This window comes from Salmo trutta, chromosome 6 (genome assembly GCF_901001165.1).
Source record: "Salmo trutta chromosome 6, fSalTru1.1, whole genome shotgun sequence".
In the NCBI taxonomy this organism is placed as follows: domain Eukaryota; kingdom Metazoa; phylum Chordata; class Actinopteri; order Salmoniformes; family Salmonidae; genus Salmo; species Salmo trutta.
Window position 1 is genome coordinate 44,810,358 of NC_042962.1, and position 22,970 is coordinate 44,833,327.

The 22,970-nt window shown below is 42.2% G+C and overlaps 1 pseudogene; it reads left to right on the forward strand.

Moving 5' to 3' along the window:
* Nucleotides 1-858: 858 nt before the first annotated feature.
* Nucleotides 859-19,545, forward strand: LOC115195128 (pseudouridine-5'-phosphatase-like; annotated as a pseudogene).
* Nucleotides 19,546-22,970: the final 3,425 nt, after the last annotated feature.

A 22,970-nucleotide genomic window follows, 5' to 3' on the forward strand; every position in this document is an offset into this window, starting at 1 on the left:
CCCCTTTTTCCTCCAAACATTACGATGGTCATTATGGCCAAACAGTTCTATTTTTGTTTCATCAGACCAGAGGACATTTCTCCAAAAAGTGCGATCTTTGTTCCCATGTGCAGTTGCAAACCGTAGTCTGGTTTTTTTATGGCTGTTTTGGAGCAGTGGCTTCTTCCTTGCTGAGCGGCCTTTCAGGTAATGTCGATATAGGACTCATTTTACTGTGGATATAGATACTTTTGTACCTGTTTCCTCCAACATCTTCACAAGGTCCTTTGCTGTTGTTCTGGGATTGATATGCACTTTTCGCACCAAAGTACTTTCATCTTGTCACGAACCGGCTCGAAGTTCATAACAAAAGGGAGACAATGTGGAGACAAGGAATAACAAAATATATTTATTAAATAAAGTAAACTAAATACAATTAACAAAGTAAGTGAGTGTTTTGCATGCATAAATGTGATAATGCGGGGTGTTGAAAGGTGCCAAAGCAAACAAACAAAAGGCCACAAAAATACCAAAACAAAATCCATAAAGGTGTCTGCATGGAGAGAGTCTCCTCCATGAATGGGGAAGTGGTGTATTTATCCTGGGACACACTGACGACCCTCCCGGCTCCGCCCACCGGTATCCTAATAAGGAAAACGAGAGCAAAGAGAAAGAATACGGCAGACAGAGTGGGAGGGTCGTCACAATCTCTAGGAGGCAGAATGCGTCTCCTTCCTGAGCGGTATGACGGCTGCGTGGTCCCATGGTGTTTATACTTGCGTACTATTGTTTGTACAGATGAAGTTCAGGCATTTGGAAATTGCTCCCAAGGATAAACCAGACTTGTGGAGGTCTACAATTCTCTTTCTGAGGTCTTGGCTGATTTCTTTTGATTTTCCCATGATGTCATGCAAAGAGGCACTGAGTTTGAAGGTAGGCCTTGAAATACATCCACAGGTACACCTCCAATTGACTAAAATTATGTCAATTAGCCTATTAGAAGCTTCTAAAGCCATGACATCATTTTCTGGAATTTTCCAAGCTGTTTAAAGGCACAGTCAACTTTAGTGTATGTAAACTTCTAACCCACTGGAATTGTGATACAGTGAATTATAAGTGAAGTAATCTGTCTGTAAACAATTGTTGGAAAAATGACTTGTGTCATGCACAAAGTAGATGTCCTAACCAACCTGCCAAAACTATAGATTGTTAACAAGAAATTTGGGGAGTGGTTGAAAAACGAGTTTTATTGACTCCAACCTAAGTGTATGTAAACTTCCGACTTCAACTGTAAATTCAATATAAATATAGGACAAAACACACATCACATCAAGAGAGACAATTCTATGTAATGGTAGACCTAAGATAACAACATAGCAAGGCAGCAACACATGACACCACAGCATGGTAGCAACACAACATGGTAACAGCACAAAACATGGTACAAACATTATTGGGCACAGTCAACAGCACAAAGGTCCAGAAAAGGTCAAAGCACAATATTCTGTATGTGATGTTATCTAAAAATAAACAAATACATAAATGTGTTTTAAATGTATAAAATCACATTTAGATTAGGCCTATATTTCTGTAGATAAGTAGGTTATTATGAGACTGATTGTTCTGAGTGAATAGGCAGAAGTGGGTTCTGAGTATAAAACTACTTTGCCCATCAGCCATTACAAAATGTTGGACGACTGTAAAGAATCACCTTTTATTTGCGACAGCGTCATTTTTGTGAATCTAAATTATTTTGATGTTGTGTAATGTAAACAGGTTTATGTATGTTCTGGAGATGAATAAAAGCATACATTTAGTTTTCTACTTGATAGTTGAGATTTTGGTACCAGGTGTCTATCAACACAATAGAATTTTAAATTTTAAATTAGGTTATTAATATACACTTTCTATTTGCACTTGAAACAATGGAGCAAAACAGAATGTGACACGAGTGAGCTACCTAGGCCTAGCTGGGTCCCGTGTGGCTCAGTTGTTAGAGCATGGTGTTTGCAACGCCAGGGTGGTGGGTTCGATTCCCACGGGGGACCAGTACGAAAAAGAAAAAAAAATGTATGAAATGTATGCATTCACTACTGTAAGTCACTCTGGATAAGAGCGTCTGCTAAATGACTAAAATGTAAATGTAAAATGTAGCATTCAGTAACAGCTCATTCATTCATGCGTGTTAACCATGGTGAAGCAAAATGAACATGTGATGTTTGCTAGCTATCTGTAAAGGAATCTTTCTACAACCATAACATTGGCTAATCATTTCCATGTGCTGTCTTGCATAGTCTTCTGAATTTCGTGGTTTAAATCTAGAATCCTTAGTTAAAAGCCTCTGTTTCAGTAAAAAGCAGGGGGATGGGTGTGGGTAAATGTAACCATTAAAATTCATAGAGATTTGAGGGCCCAAGGACTGACCATCCATGATATCAAAATGATAGATTTAACCATGTTTCAAAGCTATACCGTTTGTTTACATTTCTGTTCTTTACAAACATTGTAGTTAAACAAAGCGTATAATTTGGGTTCTGATGGGGAATGACAGTTGAACTAAGCTCGTGAGGCATTTATAAGTTATATTCTTCAAGAATCAATGGGTATATATCATTACTTTATAAGTCCAAAACTTGATGTAGCAACTAAGGATTTTAGCTTTAAGGTAAACATGTGGTGATAACATAGCTATCTAACTTTTATTTTGCACTGTTTTGAACTTGCAGATACAGAGAGGCTGTACACGGTGTCATACCAGGAAGTATGCGACCGGGTTGGAAACAAATACACCTGGGACAGGACGTCTTCTGTGATGGGTAAGAAAGCTATGGAGGCTTCCACCATTATACGAGACTTCCTAGAACTACCAATGACACCAGATGAACTTCTCAGTGAGACTAGAAAAATACAGGAGAGGATACTTCCTTCAGCTCAATTGATGCAAGGTAACTAGGGTGTGTGTGTGTGTGTGTGTGTGTGTGTGTGTGTGTGTGTGTGTGTGTGTGTGTGTGTGTGTGTGTGTGTGTGTGTGTGTGTGTGTGTGTGTGTGTGTGTGTTATAGTTGTAGTTTGTGATAGTTTTCATAGTTACCTTAACATGAACAAAATAATGTATTCTCACCTATGAAATATCAGTCTCTGATGAGTGTATTGACAAACAAACTTTAATCCCATGTTTTCATTCATCGGGTAGAATAGAAGATCAGAGGCTTTGTTAGTATTCACTGTGTGGAGGACTAACCAATGATGTGTACTGTACAGTACCAGTCAAAGGTTTGGACACACCTACTCATTCAAGGGGTTTTCTTAATTTTTTACTATTTTCAACACTGTAGAATAATAGTTAAGACTCATCCCAAACCATCTCAATTGGGTTGAGGTCGGGTGATTGAGGAGGCCAGGTCATCTGATGCACCACTCTCACACTCTCCTTCTTGGTCAAATAGCCCTTACACAGCCTGGAGGTGTGTTAGGTCTTTGTCCTGTTGAAAAACAAATGATAGTCCCACTAAGCGCACACCAGATAGAATGGCGTATCGCTGCAGAATGCTGTGGTAGCCCTGCTGGTTAAGTGTGCCTTGCATTCTAAATAAATCACAGCCAGTGTCACCAGCAAAACACCCCTACACCATCACACCTCCTCCATGCTTCATGGAGGGAACCACACATGCAGAGATCATCTGTTCACCTACTCTCCATCTCACAAAGACACAGCGGTGGAACCAAAAATCTCAAATTTGGACTCATCAGACCAAAGGACAGATTTCCACCGGTCTAATGTCCATTGCTCGTGTTTCTTGGCCCAAGCAAGTTTATTCTTCTTATTGGTGTCCTTTAGGAGTGGTTTCTTTGCAGCAATTCGACCATGAAGGCCTGATTCACGCAATCTCCTCTGAATAGTTGATGTTGAGATGTGTCTGTTACTTGAACTCTGTGAAGCATTTATTTGGGCTGCAATCTGAGGTTCAGTTAACTTTAATGAACATATCCTCTTCCTTTCCTGTAGCGGTCCTCATGAGAGCCAGTTTCATCATAGCGCTTGATGGTTTTTGCGATGGCACTTGAAGAAATGTTCAAAGTTCTTGAAATGTTCCGTATTGACTGACCTTCATGTCATAAAGTAATGATGGACTGTCGTTTCTCTTTGCTTATTTGAACTGTTCTTGCCATAATATGGACTTGGTCTTTTACCAAATAGGGCTATCTTCTGTATACCACCCCTACCTTTCACAACACAACTGATTGGCGCAAATGCATTAAGAAGGAAAGAAATTCTACAAATTAACTTTTAACAAGGCACATGTGATAATTGAAATGCATTCAAGGTGACTATCTCATGAAGTTGGTTGAGAGAATGCCAAGAGTGTGAAAGCAAAGGGTGGCTACGTTGAAGAATCTCAAATATAAAACATATTTTGATTTGTTTAACAATTTTTTGGCTACTACAGCCGTGGCCAAAAGTTTTGAGAATGACACAAATATAAATTTTCACAAGGTCTGCTGCATCAGTTTGTATGATGGCAATTTGCATATACTCCAGAATGTTATGAAGAGTATTCAGATGAATTGAAATTAATTGCAAAGTCCCTCTTTGCCATGCAAATGAACTGAATCCCCCAAAAACATTTCCACTGCATTTCAGCCCTGCCACCAAAGGACCAACTGACATCATGTCAGTGATTTTCTGTTTAACACAGGTGTGAGTGTTGACGAGAACAAGGCTGGAGATCACTCTGTCATGTTGATTGAGTTCGAATAACAGACTGGAATCTTCAAAAGGTGGGTGGTGCTTGGAATCATTGTTCTTCCTCTGTCAACCATGGTTACCTGCAAGGAAACACGTGCCGTCATCATTGCTTTGCACAAAAAGGGCTTCACAGGCAAGGATATTGCTGCCAGTAAGATTGCACCTAAATCAACCATTTATCTGACCATCAAGAACTTCAAGGAGAGCGGTTCAATTGTTGTGAAGAAGGCTTCAGGGCGCCCAAGAAAATCCAGCAAGCGCAAGGACCGTCTCCTAAAGTTGATTCAGCTGCGGGATTGGGGCACCACCAGTACAGAGCTTGCTCAGGAATGGCAGCAGGCAGGTGTGAGTGCATCTGCACGCACAGTGAGGCGAAGACTTTTGGAGGATGGCCTGGTGTCAAGAAGGGCAGCAAAGAAGCCACTTCTCTCCAGGAAAAACATCAGGGACAGACTGATATTCTGCAAAAGGTACAGGGATTGGACTGCTGAGGACTGGGGTAAAGTCATTTTCTCTGATGAATCCCCTTTCCGATTGTTTGGGGCATCCGGAAAAAAGCTTGTCCGGAGAAGACAAGGTGAGCACTACCGTCAGTCCTGTGTCATGCTAACAGTAAAGCATCCTGAGACCATTCGTGTGGGGTTGCTTCTCAGCCAAGGGAGTGGGCTCACTCACAATTTTGCCTAAGAACACAGCCATGAATAAAGAATGGTACCAACACATCCTCCGAGAGCAACTTCTCCCAACCATCCAGGAACATTTTGGTGTCAAACAATGCCTTTTCCAGCATGATGGAGCACCTTGCCATAAGGCAAAAGTGATAACTAAGTGGCTCGGGGAGCAAAACATCGATATTTTGGGTCCATGGCCAGGAAACTCCCCAGACCTTAATCCCATTGAGAACTTGTGGTCAATCCTCAAGAGGCGAGTGGACAAACAAAAACCCACAGATTCTGACAAACTCCAAGCATTGATTATGCAAGAATGGGCTGCCATCAGTCAGGATGTGGCCTAGAAGTTAATTGACAGCATGCCAGGGCGGAATGCAGAGGTCTTGAAAAAGAAGGGTCAACACTGCAAATATTGACTCTGTATCAACTTCATGTAATTGTCAATAAAAGCCTTTGACACTTATGAAATGCTTGTAATAAACTTCAGTATTCCATAGTAACATCAGACAAAAATATCTAAAGACACTGAAGCAGCAAACTTTCTGGAAATTAATATTTGTGTCATTCTCAAAACTTTTGACCACGACTGTACATGATTCCATATGTGTTATTTCATAGTGTTGATGTCTTATTCTACTATGTAGAAAATAGTACAGCTAAAGAAAAACCCTTGAATGAGTAGGTGTGTCCAAACGTTAACTGGTAACCAGGAGTGGAGAAGCTCATCCACCATCTCTGTAAACACAACGTGCCCATCGATATAGCGACAAGCTCAGCAGGCCTGACGTTTGAGATGAAGACCAGTCAGCACAAAACCTTTTTTGACCTGTTCAGCCACATCGTTCTGGGGGACGACCCCAATGTGAAAAACAGCAAACCCCAGCCTGAGTCCTTCTTGGTGTGTGCCAACAGGTTCACTCCTCCTGTGCCTCCAGGCACGGTAATAGGGACAGTAGCCAACAGTGGGCAGTGGATTAGACTATTGCCCTATACTTGTTGCCTCATGAATAAACAAGCTAAGCATAAAATAACCAGACACGATAAGAGGGACAGACCAGTAGACACGCTAAGATACTCTCATACCCACCTAGTAATGTTGGAGGGGGAAAGCAGCCCGAAGGTCACCAATTCCTACCAATCATGGCTCAGATGCTATAAATGATAGGAAAAGGGAAGTAGACAGTGGGCTGGCACAACTTATAATGCTGAAAAAGAGCAACCCCTAAAAGTTGTACACCAATTCAGTTGTTTTTCATTTGTTACTTAGTATAGTCATTCATAGGCTAATCACTGAGCAGATAAACTAAAGTGTTTTTATAGGAACCTGTGGAATTGCGTTTACACCTCCAAGAAAGTGGGTTAACTCTTAAGCCCATAACCAATTCTGTTGTTAGGAAGGTGACCATGGGTAATGTCACCCTCTCATGCTTCAATGCCCCAGCTATCACCTGTTCCTGAGACACGTCAAAGGAATTATTATCTAGACACTGACTAACTGACTGATCGACTGTAGCACATCCAAACTAGGCTATCGAAAGTGTAGCCTCTATTTATAAGAACCTATGGAATTTCATTTATTTGCACATCCAGAAAGTGAGGGAAATGATTAAGCCTATAACCGACTTCATACCCTCTCGTTCATTTCCATTTTCAATGCCAATGTTTTGGCTTATTAAGCGTAGCTGTAAGTAACAGATCCTTGTTGTCAACACCAGCCATGAAAATACCTCCCAACACTCCCACAACACTGAGGAATCCCACTGTGTACATTCCGAATGGCACCCTATTCCCTTTTATAGTGCACTACATTTGACCAGGGCCCGTAGTGCTCTAGTCAAATGCGCACGATATAGGGAATAAGGTGCTACTTGGGATGTAGCCACTACCATGTTTAATCACCTTCCTTCCATGCCTGTTTTAGAAAACCCACCTACGAAATAGGTCTACAATCATCAAGGTTAGAAGACTACATTCAGTTAGTTTTACAGAGAGCTATCAAATGGGAAACGGAAAATGGGAACCCGAAAAGAGAGGTTAATAGCTTTGGATTTGTTGTTTTCCTTTTTGAGGTAAATGAATCTCCCTAACAGGTGCAGGGCTGTAGGTTTTTCTGCAAATGGGTCTGCTGCAGCAGCAGCCTTCAATACTTGTCGGCCTGCTTTTTTAATCTTGGAGGCTTCCAAACATACCCAGTTAGGACTTCCGTTTTTCTTGATGAGATATGGAACTGCGGCTGAGAGGGGGATCTGTTTAGTGGAATAACGAATTATGATGCATCACACCCTGGCTCCTCTCCTCTCTTCGTGACGGTTTTGCCTAAGCACAGAGTGAGAGAGAGACATAGGGAGGGAGGGACAGATTGCGATTCAGGAGGAGACAGGAGAAAGACAGAATGCAATAAAAAGAAAAGGGGAGCGTGTATTAACATTGTGTTCGCAGCTTCTCTCCTACCCCCAGATTAGTAGAAGCAGTGATGAATTTACAATTTAATTAATTGCAGTGAGGCATTTTACAGAAACTGCAGCGAAGAGAGGCGTAGGTGATACATTTGAGTTGTATTTTTTTGTCCTTTTTACCTCTGAAATGTTAGCATTATTTTAAGCGTTCACTACAACTGTACATGTTCAATAACAGTCGTGCAGTGACATTTCAATACATTTCTCAGGATGCATTTTTCTTCTGGTGCTTAAAAGGTTGCTGTTTATATCAACGTTATTGGGAGGAAGGTTTCCTAGAATACACGCATGAAGTGACGTGAGGCATTTTGAGGGCCATGATGATGCTACGCAACACTGCAGGTAATACGCTTGGCAGACTACTTAAAACCCTCTCACAAGTGAGTAATGTGCCCAGCCCAGTACTCTGTCTCTATGGTGACCAAAGGCAAGGAAATAGTCCCCCACCTCCTCCATTTTTCACTTTCTCCCCAGCACAAAAAAATACTATGACATAGAGGGAGTGAGGGAGAAAGGGAGGGAGGCCGAGGGAGATAGAGAAAAGGTTTTTACGAAAGGTGTGTGTGCTCAGCCTACCAACTAAGATTAATGTAGGGTGCAATTTGGGACATACATTGAAAGACAGGGAGAAAAGTAATTCCGCTACCATTAATCATAAATGACCTTACACCAAGGAAAGGTTTATAGCACCAAAAACGGTACAATTAGGACATGAAATGAACTTGTATAAAATGAAATAGGCCTATTATAGCATGGATCATCTTAAAGATATTGAAAGAGAGACTTGTGTTTAACTGTTGTAGGTAGTTGAGCTAGAAACTGAATTATGCGCATGGGAAAGAGTCGTGCCTTACAAAAAGACCGATGTCTTCACACTCCTACTGAGTCTTAAAACCCTGTGTAGACTATGGTAAAAGAAACCCACCAACCTTATTTAAAAAGAGTGAGGCGACAAGATGTTTTAGAAAAGACCCACTTACGTCCCAAATGACAATATATTCCCTCTTCACACACTACTTTTGACCAGGGGCCATAGGGCTATGGTCAAAATGAGTACACTGTATAGGGAATAGGGTACCATTTGGGACTAAGTCACAGAGAGGCTCACACAGAGGGTGTAAAGAGTCAGTACAGAGACAGTATTGGCTCCAGAGCTTGGATCTGTAGCTAGCCTAGATAAGGATATTACAACAACACAACGCTGATTTAGGGACAACCAGTCGCCTCGGCTACACCCCTGTATTTTATGGGCCTTTCAACTATCTGGACCCAGTGGGCCTCTCTGCTGTGCAGATGCACCAACCTCATAATAAATGGTAACTGCTGCTATAATCCCAAAATAGACACATTATTCAATATTTCTCAACCATATAGTCCATTTTTCTTTTATTCTTCAATTTAGCTATCACAGTGTGAACTGTGATGCGTTTGTTGTGCCCAGTGTGTTTGGTGCTGATGGATTGAAATGGTCAGGGACTAAAACAGGCTTGATCTATCTATCTGAATAGTGAAGGCTGTGCTATTGTACAGCCCTAATGATGTTCCTTATGAACAGACAGATCCATGTGCTTTGACGGAGAAGGTAGGGCATCACTGCGAGTAAAAAAAAAAACAGGAGTGTTTTTTAATATCAGCTCTATGAAATATTCAATACTTGAGCTTTGAAGTTCTCTGCAAAAATATTATGGACACAGTGGTGCTTTAAGTGGTCAGAAGGTCAGTCCTTAATAGCAGGAGATGTAATTCCGCTTGCCTTGTACTCAGCAGTAATGTGCTTGTTTAGGTTTTCATATCTAGTGCTGAATTTTAGTGGCCTAAAATCATGTGAACTCCCATTCATTTCAGATACACAATATTATTTTATTTGTTAAAGTCCTTTTTTTCACTAAGCCTGTTGGGTCCTTTTCTGTCCACACCAAATCAGGAACGGGGAGAATACATTGTCAGTGGGTCTGTCTGAGTTTATGAGGAGCTTTAACAGTATTGATCACTCCTTTTATTCTGTTGGAAAGAAATGCCAACACTGGCATGAAGATATAAGATTTACGGACAGACACTCGGTCAATGGGGATGTTTATGAGCTCCCAGGGAGTGTCACTGTCACAGCCGGTATACAAGTTAAAGGCTATTTCCTGGAGGTCTAGTTCACTGAAATATCATGGTTTGTTAATGATTTTCTTATCTGGAAAGTAGTTGTGGAAGGTGGTGCGGGAGAGAATTGACTTCACTCAATCATCAATAGGTATGTCTTTACCTTGACCTTCTATTTCCGCCATTTCTAGATGACGTGACCCTTACCTAGGGTTATTTATGAAGTCTACCTATTCCATAGCCTGTATGTATCCTAAATCTTTCAAAACCTAATCTCTCTCAACAGATTCCGGGCGCTCCGCAAGCACAGTGGCTATTAGAAGAGACTATTCTAAACCTAGTCTTTTTCTGAGTAAAAGATGAAAATGTTTCTTCACTCCTCAGACACCAAATGAAAGCCTATTCTGCTCCTGTCTGCCATCTGGCCTAAAGTGACAAACATCTGACTGATCTCTCCATGTGATTTTCCTCAGGTTGACCAAACCACTCATTAGCCTTGTGAACGCAACCCTCTGGAGGCCAATGGATTGCCCTGTTACGCGTTTATACAGTGCTCTCCTGGGCTGCATGCCAAATGACACCCTATTCCCTTTATAGTGCACAACTTTTGAGTGCACTGCAGAGCCCTATGGACCCTGGTAAAAAGTTGGGCACTGTAAAGGGAATAGGGCGCCATTTAGGACGTAACCTCCATGACCTCCAGATTTGTAAATGATGGCCTTTATTTCCTGTTTCCTGTGTATAACAAAGTACCCCGTAACATAGATGATAAAACGTTACACATCCTGTAGCCAGCCTGCCCTGGGCTTAGAGATGGTTTAGAAGAGGTAGCAGGCAATCTATCACTGTCTCTTCACTCACTCAACAACCCACGTTGCAGGCCCGAATATACACACATCGCACAACTCCTTGCTGTGTGATGTGTTAGTTTCAAGTATTTTCTTGCTAAGGTACCGTTCATCAAGTTTGAGAATGCATCAGTCTGAGACCGACTGTTTGATGTATGAACACACTGCTGCACTACCTACCTTATTGCATTAAGCTCAGACCAGATTGGTGTCGGAAACAAGACGAGAGGCAGAACGATTGTTTTATTTACCCAACATAAACAAAACATCACCTGCTCTGATTAAATATTGAAGGGAAAGAGACTGTACAGACGCTGTTATTTTAGTGAATGGCTGTCTCACCGTGACAAGCTCCATCTTAAGCCGTGCGAAAGTTAACAGACACACAGGCACTCTGGTGTTGACATAGTTGGTTTGCCTTGTCGTGTCAGACGTTGACAAAAGCGACAAGTGAAGTAATATGTTAGAGCAGAGGATCAGCCTCTTTAAGATATAACACCTGAGGAAAAAAGAAAATGATTTGTTGAATGGATCACTGTCAAACAACTGTGTGTGTCTAAAGTCCATTCAAAATACGTTTTTTTAAAAAAATCTCTCTTGATGTGTCCTTCCAGGAACATAGAAATTACACAAAATGACACAACAAAATAGAAAATGACACAGTGAAGGTAGTATTTAGTAGTAGTATTTAGTAGTAGTATTTATTGGGATCCATACAGGGGAAATAAAACACAAATAAAATGCATAACCTGCCTCTGTCTCACGCTTCAGGAACAGGAGATGTCTTCTACCCTATGAGCCATTCTGACTCAGACAAGCCATGGCTTGTGCAAAGCCACCCACCTACATAATTCAACACATAACACGGTGTAAATTACAATACAAAATATATCAACACGGCTCTCTTCACAGTCCCCTTTGAGCCGTAAGGTGTTCTTTTATCTGTTTTTTTATTTTTATCTGTTTTTATGGCTTTCTTGAGTTACCGGAGGTGGGAGAGTTCCATGTAGTCATAGCTCAATTAATACTGTGCGTTTCCCAGCCTCTGTTTTGGACCTGGTGACTGTGAAGAGACGACCTGGTTGCATGTCTTGCGTTGTACCGATGAGTGTCCGAACTGTGTGCCAACTGCTTCAACAGACAGTTCAGTACCTTCAACACGTCGATACCACGCACAAAGACCGATAGTGATGCAGTCAGTCTCTCCTCTACTCTGAGCTAGGAGAGATTGACATGCATGTTACTGACATTCGCCATCTGTGTGCATTTAAATACAATACGTGCTGCTCTGTTCTGGACCAACTGTCATTTACCTATGTCCCTCTTTGCCGCACATGACCCCGCAACTGGGCAGTAGTCCAGGTGCCACAAAGGCCTGTAGGACCTGTCTGGTCGACTGAGATGTCAAGAAAGCAGAGCAACACCTCCTCATCGACAGACCTCTTCCCATTTTAGTAACCATTGAGTCTATATGATTTTACCATGACACTGTAGCTTGCTATCTAGGGTTACAGCCAGCAGTTCAGTCTCTTTAAGTTGCTCAATCGCCACATTATTCAATAATAGATCTGGAGGAGCTTTACGGTTGAGTGAGAGATTTGTCCCAAAAACAATACTTTTAGTTTTTTTGATATTTAGCACAAGCCTATTGCTAGTTACCCATTCTAAAATTGACTGGAGCTCTATGTTAAGAGTGTCAATTACTTATTTTACTGTCGTAGCCGACATACACTGAGTGTACAAAACATTAGGAACACCTGTTCTTTCCATGACAGACTGACCAAGTGAATCCAGGTATAAGCTACAGTATGATCTCTTATTGATGTCACTTGTTAAATCAACCTCAAGCAGTGTAGATGAAGGGGAGCAGACAGGTTAAAGAAGGATTTTTAAGCCTTGAGACAGTTGAGACATGGATTGTGTGTGTGCCATTGAGGGTGAATGGGCACTCCAAAGGACATTGGAGTCATGGGCCAGCATCCCTGTGGAACGCTTTTGACAGCTTGTAGAGTCTATGCGCTGACGAATTGAGGCTGTTCTGAGGAAAAAAGGGGGGGTGCAACTCAATATTAGGAAGGTGTCTCGAATGTTTTGTACTGTTACGTTCCTCAGTGTCTGTGTTGTTGTGGGTTTGTGTGTGTGTGTGTGTGTGTGTGTGTCTGTGTGTGTTTCAGGATGGCTTCCAAAGCAGCTGATTGGTCGGCCCATCACTAAATGGAGCTCTGACTCCGCCTTCTCGTCAGGGGATACAGCTGTCTGCAATTGCCGACTCCTTCTGCAGCTTGAAAAGCCAGTGCTCCTTTGTTAGGAGAGAGAGCTTCTTTGTATGTGCTGTGTTGGTTTTTGGTCTGGTAAATTTGTCAAAAGTGTTTTGTAGCCACTCCTGTATGTGTATACCATAGTACCCAGTGTTTTTGGTTTATTGTAATTGTTCTGTTTCATTTGTCCCCAGGGTGGGAAGTCACCTTAGGAGTGTTTAGGCAAGAGGCCTGTGGGCATACATATACCCGTAGTATATACTCTGTCTATGCACACTAGGTAAGACCTGGGCGGACCACCCCCTGTATTTTGGTTAGTTCGCCAGGTGGTGGGAGAGGGGGAACTTTTACTTTCTTTGCTTTGGTTCCTTCCAGCCCCTTTTCCCCACCTTACCGTGTGAAGGAAGAATAAATTCCCTGTAAACGGTAATATTCTCTCCCTCTGTCATCCTTACCTGCACCTACAATCACATACCTTTTTTCACTCCACAGGGAGTTGAGTTGTAGCAGGGTGTTGCGTTCCCTCCTCCGAGAGGCGTACGTAACAGTACACTCAGTGTATATTCTGTGGAAGGTTGTTAATAGAAACAGAAAACAATGGCCCAAGCCGGCTGCCCTGCTGTACACCACACTCAAACCGAATTTGCATTAGAGCGGTTTCGATAAAATAAAACAACTGTGTTCTATTAGATGGGTAACTCTCTATCCATGATTGAGAGGATGCAAATCCAGAACACTTAAGTGTTTTTTTCAGCAATAGGTTTTGATCAATGACAGTCTAACAAAACCGCTTCTTACTATCAATTTCTTTCAGCCAATCATCAGTCATTTGTGTCAGAGCCGAGCATGTTGAGTGCCCTTCCATACATGAATGCTGAAAGTCTGTTCTTAATTTGTTTTCTGTAAAATAACTTTTGAGCCCCACTGTACCTTCCTCTCCTCATTCATCTGTGTGTAGATTTGGTAAACCCAGCTTTATTTCCTAGTTTCCCTGGTCCATGTGTAGGTTGAGTGCCTATGGCGACTGTGACCTACGGTTCTCTGCTTCTCCATCTGGGCAGAATGGCTCATCTAATGAGTATTCCCCAGGGACTGACCATGCTGCCAGGTCAAGTCTATGTGACAGATCCAGACCCTGCTCTCTGTTTACAGTAGCATGAGCCTACTGTTTAGCAACAAGCCTACACACTCATCTGCCATAACATACAGTCCATATGATTCAATAACATAACACACAGTACATATGATTCCATAACATAACACACAGTACATATGATTCCATCATATAACATACATACACTGCATGATCAAAAGTATGTGGACACCTACTCGTCGAACATCTCATTCCAAAATCATGGGCATTAACATGGAGTTGGTCCCCCCCCCCCCCCCCCCCCCTTTGCTGCTATAACAGCCTCCACTCTTCTGGGAAGTCTTTCCGCTAGATGTTGAAACATTGCTCCAGGGACTTGTTTCCATCCAGCCACGAGCATTAGTGAGGTCGGCACTGATGTTGGGCGATTAGGCCTGGCTCGCAGTCGGCGTTCCAATTCATCCCAAAGGTGTTCGAAGGGGTTGAGGTCAGGGCTCTGTGTAGGCCGGTCAAGTTCTTCCACACCGATCTCGACAAACCCTTTCTGTATGTACCTCGCTTTGTGCACGAGGGCATTGTCGTGCTGACACAGGAATTGCCTTCCCCAAACTGTTGCCACAAAGTTGGAAGCACAGCATCATCTGAAATGTCATTGTATGCTGTAGCGTTAGGATTTCCCTTCACTGGAACTAAGGGGAAAACAGCCCCAGACCATTATTCTTCCTCCACCAAATTTTACAGTTGGTACTATGCATTTAAGCAGGTATCGTTCTCCTGACATCCACCAAACCCAGATTAATCCGCCGTACTGCCAGATGGTGAAGTGTGATTCATCACTCTAGAGAATGTGTTTCCACTGCTCCAATGGCGCCGAGCTTTACACCATTCCAGCCAACGCTTGGCATTGCGCATGGTGATCTTAGGCTTGTGTGTGGCTGCTTGGCCATGGAAACCCATTTCATGGAGCTCCTGACGAACAGTTCTTGTGCTGATGTTGCTTCCAGAGGCAGTTTGGAACTCGGTAGTGAGTGTTGCAACCGAGGACAGACCATTTTTTGTACTATGTGGTCCTGTTCTGTGAGCTTGTGTGGCCTACCACTTCGCGGCTGAGCTGTTGTTGCTCCTAGACATTTCCACTTTGCAATAACAGCACTTGCAGTTGACCGGGACAGCTTTAGCAGGGCAGCACTTTGTTGAACTGACTTGTTGGAAAGGTGGCATCCTATAACGGTGCCACGTTGAAAGTCACTGAGCTCTTCAGTAAGGCCATTCTACTGCTAATGTTTGTCTATAGAGATTGCATGGCTGTGTGCTCGATTTTATACACCTGTCAGCAATGGGTGAGGCTGAAATAGCCGAATCCACTAATTTGATGGGGTGTCCACATTCTTTTGTATATTTAGTGTATCTGATTAAATCACATAACATACACTACTGTTCAAAAGTTTGGGGTTACTTAGAAATGTCCTTGTTTTCCATGAAAACACATGAAATGACTTGCAAAATGAATAGGAAATATAGTCAAGACTTTGACAAGATTAAAAAGAATAATTTTTAATTGAAATAAAAATTGTGTCCTTCAAACTTTGCTTTGTCAAAAAATCCTCCATTTGCAGCACTTACAGCCTTTCAGACCTTTGGCATTCTAGTTGTCAATTTGTTGAGGTAATCTGAAGAGATTTCACCCCAAACTTCCTGAAGCACCTCCCACAAGTTGGATTGGCTTGATGGGCACTTCTTACATACCATACGGTCAAGCTGCTCCCACAACAGCTCAATAGGGTTGAGAACCGGTGACTATGCTGGCCACTCCATTATAGACAGAATACCAGCTAATTGCTTCTTCCCTAAATTGTTCTTGCATAGTTTGGAGCTGTGCTTTGGGTCATTGTCCTGTTGTAGGAGGAAATTGTCTCCAATTAAGCGCCGTCCACAGGGTATGGCATGGCATTGCTTAATGGAGTGATAGGCCTTCTTCAAGATCCCTTTTACCCTGTACAAATCTCCCACTTTACCACCACCAAAGCACCCCCATAACATCACATTGCCTCCACCATGCTTGACAGATGGCGTCAAGCATTCCCCCAGCATCTTTTCGTTTTTTCTGCATCTCAAGTATGTTCTTCTTTGTAATCCGAACACCTCAAACTTAGATTCGTCTGTCCATAACACTTTTTTCCAATCTTCCTCTGTCCAGTGTCTGTGTTCTTTTGCCCATCTTAATCTTTTATTTTTATTGGCCAGTTTGAGATATGGTCTTTGTAAGAAAATATATGGCTTTTTCCAGCATCCCGGAGTCGTCTCATCACTGTTAAAACTGGTGTTTTTTTGTGGGTACTATTTAAGGAAGCTGCCAGTTGAGGACTTGTGAGGCATATGTTTCTCAAACAGACACTCTAATGTACTTGTCCTCTTGCTCAGTTGTGCACCGGGGACTCCCACTCCTCTTTCTATTCTGGTTAGAGCCAGTTTGCTCTGTTCTGTGAAGGGAGTAGTACACAGCGTTTTACGAGATCTTCAGTTTCTTGGCAATTTCTCGCATGGAATAACCATCATTTCTTAGAACAAGAACAGACTAACGAGTTTCAGAAGAAAGTTCTTTGTTTCTGGCCATTTTGAGCCTGTAATCGAACCCACAAATGCTGATGCTTCTTTAATCAGGACAACAGTTTTCAGCTGTGCTAACATAATTGCAAAGGGGTTTAGTAATGATCAATTAGCATTTTAAAATGATTAACTTGGATTAGCTAACACAACGTGCCATTGGAACACAGGAGTGATAGTTGCTGATAATGGGCCTCTGTACACCTATGTAGATATTCCATAAGAAATCTGCCGTTTCCAGCTACAATAGTCATTTACAACATTAACAATGTCTACACTGTATTTCTGATCAATTTGATGTTATTTTAATGGACAAAAAATTAATTGGCTTTTCTTTCAAAAACAAGGACATTTTTAAGTGACCCCAAACTTTTAAACAGTAGTGTACATGTGACTCAGTCACATAACATGCATCCATATGATTAAAACCCATAACTGTCCATATGATTCAATCCCATTCTCCATTCCCAGTCTCTCTGAGGGAAACTTTTCTCTCCTTGTTCTAAGTGTCCTGTGATAGTCCTATAAACTACTAAACGTCCTGGTCCGTTCTGCTGAAGTAGGTGCTGCTGGCTGCCAAGCAGGCCCTGGATCTGCTCCATAACAACACTATGCTGTGTCCTGTCATCTCCCATTAATACTCCGTTGTAAAGGGAGTGTGTGTGACGTGCTGCTGAGCCGGCTATTCACAGTAGTCTTGGCACTAGCCACTGTAGTCTGATGTGCGTCCCTAATGGCATCCCATTCCCTACGTAGTGCACTACTTTTGAGAAGAGCCTGGTCAAAAGCAGTGCACTATGTAGGGAATAGGGAGTCATTTGGAAAGTATCCACACACACACTGAGTCTCCCCCTCTTCTCTTCTTGTGTTGTGGCATTGACTGCCTTGGGTACACTGTGAATACAGATTAAATTGGTTCTGATGAATGTTGCATGTGTTTGGGTGTATGCCTCGGGACTGGTTGTTAATCTTCCATGGGGCTGGCTGTTGGAGGCCTGCATGGTGAACGACTTTGGGTTCTCTGTCTGTTCTCCATTCACTGTTCCCAATGCATGGTATAGCAGGCCTGTAGTTGGACAATAAAATATATATTTTTGGAGGAAACTTCCATTGTCCTAACAATGAGTGGGAGTAAAGACCCTTGACCCTTTATAAGGCAAATCACCACCCTAATCTCTCTTTGCTGCTGTGACTTGTAGCCTGGTCACAGATCTGCTTGTGCCCTTGCAAACTCCATTGCTCATTGTCAACCCAAACATATTTGGCATGACAATGAGTGACAAGGAGTTGGCATGATAGTCTGAGTGCCAGTCTGTTTGTGCTATGTGCCTTCCTCCTGAGCCAACATGGAGCCACAGTGCATTTGAGTCCTGTTTCCCTCTCGTCCATTACAATGCAGCCATTGAACACTGATTTAAGGTTAATTTGCCTGGCTCGTTGCTAATTCAGTCTTAGTTGCTTCCAATTAAGGGGCATTACCTAGCTAGAAGCCCCTCGGTAGCCTTGCTGCTCTGTGTTTCCATACTTATTGTCCCTCTCCTAGGCTACTTCTAGGCAAGAGTCAATTAGTCAAATCTTCTAGAGTCCTCGAGTCGGCTTCTATTGTTCCACCTGGGAACCTTTATTAGGTTATTTTAGTTCCATTTAAGAATGAGAGAAGAGACTGACTGGTAGTCAGGGCATTTAGGGTATTTCCGAAGCTGCTAGGTCAATCTGGTACAATTAAATTACATTGTCACCATTAGTGTGTGTGGTAAGTCAAAGGCAAATTGGAGGGAAATCATGTAGAAGAAAGAACATTGCAGAAAATAGTGCAATTGTGTGATTCTTTTTGTGCACTCATTCAAATTATAGGGATTGATTGAACCTTGAATTAGGTAGAGTGGCGGGAGACGTCTTTGGAGGGGGTGTTTTGTTTGAAAAGCCAGGAAGCATAGCTATTGAGGTTCAAAAAGCACAGGATGTCGGAAGTTCCCAATGAATAAAAGGAAAGCTCTGGTCACTCAGTTCATTGTCCATTCTTCTCAACACTGCTTCCATATTGGCTTCTCATTCGCATGCTGCCTCTATTCATGCCTCTGTGACGCAAAGGTAAGAGTCAGAAACATACTGTGGGTCACCTCACCTCAACACAAGTTATTAAGTATGACAGCCTTCCTCTGCTCTGTTTTCTCCACCAGACACTGAGTTGCAGTTCATAGACATAGGCTTCTCAGTCCAAAACGTTGTGCTGTGTCAATAGACTGTACTGTTGTATGTTGTGGTTGAATAATGAGGCATCATAAACCTTGTCATACTTCCTCTATTTAAAAAATTGATAACTTCTGGTACTTCTGGTATTTTGCCTTCAACCTCCTGTAGTGGACACACTCGGTTATAATACATCATTGACTGTATAGCAGAATTACATGAACCATTGTTCACTTCATTATGCTCCCATGTGAATTTATAAATCCTTTTGTCTCCTTTCACTTTTTATTTAACACTGTTTGACATCCAGCACCTGCTTGTCTTGTTTCCTCTCTCAACAGTGCCTGGTGTTTGAGGATGCTCCTATGGGTGTTAAGGCCAGCCTGGCGGCTGTGATGCAGGTGGTCATGATCCCTGATGACAAACTGGACCGAGGCCTTACCCCAGGAGGCCACACTGGTCCTGAGGACCATGGAGGACTTCAAACCAGAGATGTACCGGCCTATGACTGAGCTCCATCTGCGCTTCCTGCTCAGGACTGAGAACTTACAATCCACCCATGCTTTTTACCCCCCATTTTCACCATTTAGACTAATCAAAGCAATGTAATGATGCTAATCACAATGATCACAATGCTGATCCAAATTATGCAATGACGCTGAATTTGATTGTTACTTGGAACTGTGATCAAGTTGTTGTTAGTGAAATATTGATATTTTTGCTTTGGCCAAATAATGAGAATGGCTGAGCATAATGGTTGAATTGTCAACATATTGAGATGTCATTTTTTTGTCTGAACAATTACACAGGTTGGTATTGTAAACAACTCGCTGCCGATCAGTTTGAAGGCTTTTATTGTGATATGGAGTGCATCCCAAATGGCACCCTATTCCCTACATAGTGCACAACTTTTGAGTCCAACACAGTCATTCTAGGTAAAGATGTTTCAGTCTCTGAGTCTTAATGTCCTTGAACAGCTTTCTTAACCAACTGGCGTTTAAGCTGTTGGATTCTCCGTCTTTTCCCCGCTTCATACTTTTTGCCACTCTTCTTTGAGCAGGGCCTATTGAAATGCCAAAGACACTTTTCCCAGCTTGGATGTGTAATCCAATAAAGATGGTGAGAGAAATCTTCAGCTCTTTCATCTTCACTCATGTTTGCCTCAGCAGTGCTGCTGGAATTCACATGTTCTCTCTTCCCTGAGAAAACCCCTGAAATGACTGAACACAGGAGTAGAGTTACTGAGAGCTAATGCAGAGCCCTCTTTCCTCATCTCCCTCAGGCTGTTGAAATAGGATTTCACTGCTGTAGTATCCTTCCATCCACTAACCTTCTTCCCCCTCCCGGCCTCCATGCATCCCTGGCCTTTCATCCTCAACTTGGGCTAATCTCTGAAGCTTTTCCTCCTCTGCTCCTCATCACTCAGCCGTTTTACAAGTCATTTACCCCCTCATGCCCTGAAGTGTGTGTGTGATTGTGTGAATATACACTGAGTGTACAATACATTAGGACCATGACATAGACAGACCAGGTGGATCCAGGTGAATGCTATGATCCTTTATTGATGTCACTTGTTAAATCCACCTAAATCAGTGTCGATAAAGGGGAGGAGACGAATTGAGGCTGTTCTGAGGGCAACAAGGGGGTGCAACTCAATATTAGGAAGGTGTTTTGTACACTCTGTGTATATGCATGTGTGTGTCTGTACATTATGTGTGTATGTATGTGTACTTACGCAATAAGTGTGATGTTAGAACATCGTGTCTGAAAAATGTAGTGAGTTCAGGGTATGATTGGTACATAATGGCCAATGCCATTTGCCACAGTCTAAAATAATTATATTTTGCTGTTAGAAATGCATTTTCTTTGTATCTAATAAGTTACTACAGAGAAACGTTTTATTGTGGAGTGCAGATACAGTGTTCACCGGTATGGTTGTAAAATGCACATGGAGTTACCAAGTGGGCATTCAACATTCAACATGCATTTTCTATTGTATTTCTGCGAAATACACTGAAAAGTCCATCAGTGTACCGTTGCTATTCACAAAGCATATTGTCCTTTTGTTGGGACATAATAGCTCTTTCTCTTCTCTTCTGCTAGCATTCACCCTCCCCCTCAAGGTCTATGACTACGCTGGTGAGCAGACACAGAGAGAGGTGCTTGGTCTGGCCAGGAGCAGCCTATTGGCTACATATCTCATCTGGGCAACCAATCACCACCAGTTTAGCCTCATGATCCAGCCACTCCCTGCATGGGAAAAGCACTATCCAATAACTGTGATATCAGAGCTTACTCTTCCACCTGTAATGCCAGTCCCCCTGAGTGCTTGTGACTAGAAGGGCCCCAATGGCTCCTAACTCTCCTAGGAAATTAGCAGTCTCTCCATCTACTGCCAATAACTATTATTTTATCCCTCCCTAATGACCTTTCAACTCTCATTCTGCCAGAGACAAAGTGAGGGGGAGAGAAACAGAGAGGGAAGCAAGAGCAAGTGAGGGAGGGGAGAGACGGTAGCTAACATGTTTCTCAGGTCCGTCTTCACATTGTGCTGGGGACGGCAGAAAAGGGACGGTGAACCCCCATTCATCTTCAACGTCAGTTGGTTTTCTATACAGGATTTTATCAGCACTCAGACAAGTGTCCCTCAACAGGGGAAGTTTTAAAAACAGACATTGTACGGAATGACCTCATTTTAGAATGTTATAATAACGCTTTTATTTTTTTCATCCTCTTACTGGCTGACAAGCCCACTGGTTGAAGCTCAGTGAGAAAGCTCATCTGATAACGGCAGACAGTATTTGTACATTTTCACTGTCATTCAGTCTTCACTGTCGTGCATTATCAAGAGATATACAGTATGTGGTGGCTGTCATTCAAAAATTATAATGTCTTTCCTTTAGGGATTGAGACAGTCATCTTTAATGTGATGAAACACCTGAGAAAATGAAAGCAATGGATTAAATATACACAGAGACTTGTGCATTATTTCTTTGGGATATACTCATGAAAGTCATTGATTTCAGTTATTAATAGCAGCAAGGGCCAACAAACTGTTTAGGGTAAATATTTGGGTGCCCATATTCACAAAGTCCATCAGAGTAGGAGTGCTGCTCTAGGATCAGCTTCCGACCTCATATGTGTTATGATCTATAAGGCAGAACTGATTCCTTCTCTGAGACTTTGTGAATATGGGCCTTGGTCCTCAAGATATTTCTTATCCGAAAGTACCAAGTTCATATTGAACAACATAGAAAACCATGACTATGCAAAGAGCAGTTCAGCGGTTGAGGAAGCCATGTGCCAAGTCATGAGGCTGACTTTGTGAACGGAATTAGTTCATTGGAGTAGCATTCCATGATAGTGACAATAAAGAAATCCTCTTTGTTTGTTCTTACCGACAAGAAAATTCGAAACAAATAACTGCACTGTGTGCAAGGTGGATCACCCCCAAGACGACTTCAAAACAGATTTGGTGTGCAGCTGTTAAGCAAAAACAGCATCCAAAGTATGCCTATCTTTGGAGTGCAGCCTGCATTTGAGTCGGCAAAAGAAGGGAGCACAAAAGAATGCTTGATCTGATTGAAAAGCTCTTTATGGATGCAGTTGATCCATTTTCATATTCCCACTCTCTAAGTCTACAGCCTTATAGGACAAATCCACAAAAACAAAAAAAAAAGGTATTTATTTCATTAGTCCACTGTTTATACAGTGCCAAAATGTTTAGCATTTTAGCAGTCAAGTCTTCAACATATTGGACTTTCAGGAAGCAAAGTATCACTTGCGCCATCGCCATGATGATGCGTTTTACGCTTTTCCTTTAAAACTGTAGACTTGGGAATATGAAAATGGAGAAATGGCATTCATCGTGAGTTCTTCAATCAGATCTTGGCATCCAAAGGATCTCGTGGAGCTCAGATTGATATATGAAAGACTCTTCTGGCCAAGAGGAGCCGGTCTTCTGTAGCAGAGGATATGGAGATGAGTGCTTTGCGATATCTAACAAGACCGAACAATCCTTCAAAGATGCAAAT